This window comes from Oreochromis niloticus, linkage group LG2 (assembly GCF_001858045.2).
Source record: "Oreochromis niloticus isolate F11D_XX linkage group LG2, O_niloticus_UMD_NMBU, whole genome shotgun sequence".
Lineage (NCBI taxonomy): Eukaryota > Metazoa > Chordata > Actinopteri > Cichliformes > Cichlidae > Oreochromis > Oreochromis niloticus.
The window spans coordinates 30,541,194-30,547,645 of record NC_031966.2 but is presented as its reverse complement, the minus strand read 5'-3'; the positions used below and the strand labels follow the sequence as shown (position 1 = coordinate 30,547,645).

At 40.8% G+C, this 6,452-nt stretch overlaps 1 long non-coding RNA gene across 1 annotated transcript in view; it reads left to right on the top strand.

The window, feature by feature from the left end:
• Positions 1 to 5,073: 5,073 nt before the first annotated feature.
• The window catches only part of LOC102076836 (uncharacterized), a 33,638-nt gene continuing 32,259 nt past the window's right edge, over positions 5,074 to 6,452 (top strand). Inside the window, exon 1 of the long non-coding RNA XR_269059.4 lies at positions 5,074 to 5,216. This is a non-coding gene — a long non-coding RNA (uncharacterized LOC102076836). The remainder of the gene's footprint in view (positions 5,217 to 6,452) is intronic.

Here is a 6,452-nt window from a genome sequence, read left to right as displayed (position 1 = left end):
CCAAATTGGGGCACTATTTGAATGTTACATTTGAATTTAGGAACAGTCGGAAAGAATTTCTTTACATCTCGCACAATTTTCTACTTCAAGGATGAACATATTTGAATTTGGTTGTAAAGATCAAAATCACTGTGACCTCACTAGTGCTTTGGGCCACACCCCAAGAACTCATTTACTACTTTCATAGAAATGTCTAATAGCATAAAATAATAAAGTGATAACATTAAAAAAAGGTCAAAGGTCAAGTCTTTAGAATTATGACTGTAGCTGGACCTTAACTTGACTGCTTGGTGGACACAGTGTATCACAGTTTAAAGACTGTTGTGCAGAATGTATTGCTTTTTTTATTTAGCATTTTTATGTTGTAATTGCAATAGTTTCCATTTCTTATTTATTTTTATTCACATTTTATTGTGATGCTGACAAGTTTTCAAAAGAGAGAGATTATTTACCTCTCATCAGCTGTATAATATTCACTACTTTTAGTTAATTAGTCTATATTTTTTAAAGCAAAGCTTTACGAGTGAAGACATTGTAGTCATTTTTGGAATTATTAAGCCTGAAAATTGTAACATAGTTGAAGAGCAGCCCTGATGGCTTTGGAAGACAGACAGCCTTGCTCCAAAACAACCTTTAATTATGATCACATGAAATTCCTTTGTCTCTAGTCCATCCTTGTCTGAGTTGCATGCAATCTCATCTGGAGTGAAAATAGGTTTAACATAAAGTTCCCAGCATGTGAAATGTCACTGAAGCATTATTGTCAGCTGTCACAAATTTGATTTGAGGAAACTGAGCCCACATTGATAGTGTGAGTCCACCGTGTGAAACTAGATAAATGAGAACTGGGGAAGTTTCTCCTCTGATCAGCGTTCTGCTGGTCGATAAATGTATGTCAAGAAAGTGAAGTGAAGCCCAGCAAGAGACCTGGTGACAGCTGCCAGTTAGCTGTAACTCAAGTTTGAAAGACATACTCAACGTATGGCTCAGATATCCATTTAGCTCAGCATGATCCTAAAAAAAACTCCTTTGAAAACGGTTTTGTTGTCATTAACTGATCCTCTGAGATTGATTGGATCCTTTGTCATATTTTATAATATCCTTTTTTGATAATGTCTGAACAATTTAAACAACAGAAAATGATTACAGCACACGTTCCTGTTTGTTGTTTCTCAGTCCATGTTTGAAGGAGAAGCCAATTATTTTAAACCCCTTGTCACATACAATCCCTCAGCTCTGCTGTCTAAGACAGACTCAGCCAGTCCACAGCAATCCTCAGTGAAATCACTGCAGCATAATTGCCCTGTTCTGTTGGTTACAATAGTTGGCTGATCTTTATTGTCCCCGCTAGCTGTGTGGCTAGAATGCCAGCTCCTTGTTTATTATTCAAGCTAGCGGGACTAGCTCAAACATAAATAGATAAACGGGTGATTTTCTGTACAACTGCTGACCTGCTTTTCACTTGCCTAGGCCTCTTCCTGCGATTTCTCAAATTGTTGTTCAGTTCTTGTCCAGCGCATAGACTAGGTAATTGGCTGAAGCTCATTCTTCAGCCTTCTATTCTTGTAATTGCACTTTTCTGGCTTGAACATGCACGCATTGATTTTTCTTTTTTTTCTTGAACCTGCTGTGTAGCTTCTTCCAATAGGTGTTCTGAGAAATATCTGCAGCAAGTATAGCAGCCACACACAAAAAGAAAAATCTCAAACTCCTCCCGCTGCGACTGTGTCTGAAGAAATGTTAGGGTATTAAAGAGTTTAGTTCCCCTAAACTTGGCACTAAAAGCAAATTGTGAAGCAAAGAGATGATTAAAGAAAATGTTGAAACAAAACACACCTATTCAACATCTTAAGAAACTGTGTAATTGGGGTCAACTTTCTGCGTGTCATGTAGTAGTAAATCAGATTACCCGTGCGGCGTCAATTAGGGAGATTCCTGAGATCGTCCACAGCTAGTCCTTGAACTTCTACTTTGGAAATACTTGAGAAATACTAGGATCATCTTTTAAGTAATTTGCCTTTTAATTTATATGTATTTAATTAAAGAATGCAGAGTATTTTTCCACAAGATGAGCAAACCGGATTTTAATACCAGCAATTGGCACGGTTCTCCCCTTAAAATGTCACGATTATTTGTTCCCAATAAAAGATCAACAGATAGCAAGGATACTCTGTTAAGACTCTAATTTTGGGAGATAGCTTAACCCGGGCTGCCATTAGTTTCGACTGAATGAGGGATAAGCATTTTGTTCCCCATTCTTAAAGAGTGAGAGGATCTTTTTGTGGCGAGGGCGAATGACTGCAATCCGTTACCATGTGAGTTCTGCATTAAAAGAGTCTGAAACAACACCTCGTCCTCCAAAAGAAAGGATTGATTTTTTTTCTTCAGAGACCTGCCAGCGTTGGATATTTCTAATTGTGTATTTAACCCCCCCTATTTTTTCGCACTGCGGACCTTTGATTTCATAGGAGATTTTCTATGCAAACCCTTTTTTTTCAAAAGCGAAGAAAAATAGAGTGTGAAGAAATGACTCATCATCATATCAAGCTATAAACCGCCCGGAGCCTGTCTGCATGCCGTACCACATTTTTAGTAGTTATATTGAGATATTACAGACAAGTCAGCAGCTATTTTTTTTTTTTTTTTAGTTATTCCCAAAACACATTCCTAATAGAAAATATATATTTAAAAAAAAAACACAGGAGAACATTACAAACAAAAGATGAATGCCTGAGAACAAAGTGAATCGATCTCTAAAGTCCATACCCACCATACACACATACACAAAATCCCCCCACTCTCAAACACACACCTACACATGCACACCGCAACACAAGCTCTCCGTACCATCACAGTCGAGCGGTTTGGCAGAGCGACAGCAGCAGCGGTGGTGTGGAGCTGTGTGCTGTTCTCTGTGCACTCACCTTTCACCTCCTGCCATTTTAGCCTCAGTGATTCCATCAGTGCACCTGAATACAGATGCCGACTTGAACCCTGTGCTTTGGTCTTACCTGATGCACGTGGACACCAGTGGAACAAACGTAGCAGACAAAGTATAACAGGTAGGAAAGGGGGCAACAACAATAAAAAATCACATACAAGGCAATATGACAGCCAGAGAGACAGGATGCTGGTGTTGTTTGCCGCATCTTGACATTATTCGTTTTCCACCTGTTTCACCTCATGTCACTCTGCTTTTTCTTTTTCTTCCACCTCGCTGTCCTATTTTCTCTCTGCGACCACTTTCCCTCCCTTTTTTGTGTGCATATCTTCCCTTTTGCAGGCAACTGTGTGTTGTGTTATACCATCAGGGCGGTCATGGTGTTACGGGGTCGCTTATTTGGATCAAGAACTACTTTTTCTTCCTCTTCTCGTATGAACCACGGAAACAAAACTTCCAAAGAAAACACGCCTTCGTTCTGAGACGTGGAAATTAATTTGAATACCTCAATCATACATGATCAGGCAGTGGACTTGGAAAAACATGCCGTACACCGACACAAGATTTGTCAGCTGATTGAAGCATTACATACTTCTTCCAGTCATAATGAAATCAAATTAAAATTCATATGGGCTTTGAAGTGTTAGGAAATGTAAAGTCTGTAACGTCGTAAAAAGAGGCACCACTTATGAATCTGTAGTACAAACAGGAACTGCTGTACATTTAAATGAAGAATATTCAGTAAGGGTTCCTCTTGAATGTTTCACTACTCCGGATTTGTTATGCAGTGCACTGTGGAGTTGACTGTGACAAAGAGGGTGACCCGTTCCTATCTGAAACATGCGCGCTTTCATTCCCTAACCCCCTGATGTCCACGCTACCGACCGCTCTTTCTTTCTGTCCATCTCTCATGAACGATTGGTATTCCTCCTTACCTCCTCACCAACAGCAAACATCACTCTCATCAAAGGCCCTCGTCTTTGATCAGGTCTTCAAAGAACCGTGTCATCAAAGTCTATCAGGTTAGATATTAACTGAGAAAGGCTGGAGAGAGTGGGAGAGGCTGCTTCTAATGCCTCTGAGTTATGGCACAAATGTATGCAGTAACAGGTCACTAATTACTAATTACTGCCATGGCACACACACCAAAGCAGTAATTTCTGTTAGATGGTGGGAGAGAAGGGGTGCTTTTGGGTTAAGGTGCAAATGAGACAGGCATCACGGCGGAGCCCTTTAGCTTGGTTGACATTAGCACAGAAATTGACGCGAGGACAGCAGAGCACACCTGAACACTTCTTAATCTTAAAAACAAACAGTCTTTCACGGTGATACAACTTATGTGACATCATTATGCATCAGAACAAAGATGGCAGATATCTGTGTCGGTGATGTGGAGGAAGCAGAAGATTTGCTCAGAGAGGAACAGAGGACAGCCAAGAGAAATGATCTCCATAGATAAATGCCTGCATCACTAAGTGACTCCCTCCCCAACTTTGCTCACTTTAAAAGAGACAAATTCTCATGTAATGTATCCATAGCAGCACACTGCATTACTCCTGTTCCCCAGTGCTGAAATATGAGTGCTATGTCACCTAAGGCTGCCAAGCTAACCGTTTGCCTAATATAGGAGGGAGCAACGCAGCAAAAGAGAGAGAAAGGGAACACTAAATGTCCTGATGGAAAGAGAGAGAAAGAGCGTTAGAGGCTCCCAAGGAATAGTGCCATCTGCATGTGAATGAGTCTCACCCGGGGAGATCTCTTTTGGAGAAATTAATGATCTCAGGAAAGCAGAGCTGAGAATGTGTGCTCCATGGAAAACGGAACGAGTCTCGTGTCAACCAGGTCTCTTCCTTTGCTCTTTGTACTCAGTCAGATATTAAACGTCCACGAGCTTCCTCTGGCAATCCCGTGCATATCCGCTTGTTTAAATATCATTATTACAGGGGGACTGCGAGGCGCTTGGTGAAAGGGTCATAATCAGTGAACAAGAAAGGGGGATTATATTAAAAAGGGGGAGTGAGTTCTAGACGTGGCGCTAGTTAAAAAAATAAATAAAACGAACGCGCGAGGCTTGTCTCAATAGCGTTGACATCCAGCTGAGGGCTATGTACCTGGGCGGTGAGATGTGAGAATTCAAAAAGCAGGAACAGGCTAATGAAGGATAATCAGCTCCGCATTGTGGAGACCTCTATTTCTTACCCCGTCCCTCATTATTTCTTTTGTAGACACGTCAGTGTACTGCGTGGCGGGCCTACATCAGAATTGTGCCTTACTGGTAAGCACCTCACTCAAATTAAAGCCTTGCTTCTTTGCAGAGACCCAAAGTTTTCACTTTGAAGACTTGGACGTATGTAATATGAAGTCACCCTTGACCAAAATACTACTGGTGCCATTTACAGTATGTTGTTCAGCCTAAATATTCACTTTAGTCTTTTGTTACTAGTGCAATTTTTATTGCAGCAGCAGTTTTCTATAAATTTCTCCTAGCCTTGATTCACAGGCAGGGAAAGGCACAGCCTCCCTGACAGTAACTCTTACAGTTTAGCACTCGCATTTGGCTGTTTACAAAGTCTAATAAGCGTGTCCCGGTGGCAGGCCATGCTTCTGCAGAGGAGGAGATTGCATTTTAGCTCCATTGTGTGGCTTGTGGTCCCCTCATCAGATCTGACAGGCAGTATGACAAGTCCTATCTGCCAGCTAGCTGATAAGTGCAGCTCGAGCTACGCTTAGGTCTGCCTCAATCCAATCATATGACAGTCCCAGTGAATGGCGTTCACTCACTGCAGCTGGGCAGGGCTATCCTGGCTCAGTCGCTAACGCTGTAGCATTTTAAACCATGGGTGGAAAGCTAGCCATGCAGAATTATAGTGTACTGTGTTAGATATGCTGTTTCAGCTCGAGTTGTGCTGAAGCTGATTTGTTTCTAATGGTGCCTGCAGTATATTACATAGAGCATTGAAGGAAAGCTTGTGCATTAAGTTCCAATTTTTTTTCTTTGACAAGGGAAATCGTTGATCCTCATAGCATATTTTACCACTTTGTTTTTTTTCCCCCTGACACAGACTCAGTCAACTGTATCACTGGAGTCACGTTTATGCATTCATTTGAAAGGGTCTCTTCTGTTGGTTTCTTTTTTAGACTTCTAATGTTTAAGAGGCAAAAAAAGAACACGACTCACAATGTCCCGATGTTATGCAACAACTCTGACTGAAGTGCAATTTTCAAACTGCCTCTGATCCGAAAGAAACTTCAAAGTGACTGCAGTTTTACAGCAATTGTGGAGAGTTAATCCAAGCCATCACTCTTATTCCTTCATGTTAGAAGGTTACACAAATCCAGTTGTGCATACAAAACTTTTCAAATAAAGCACTGATAGAACTACAGCATGGTTTTGGATTGCTTTTGTTGCAAAAGCAATATCAACATCAAACTATCAAAAGCACATTATATAAGGAGATTGTTTTATAAGGTAGTCTTTCAAAAACTATGCCATTCAAAAGAAAAATATGAA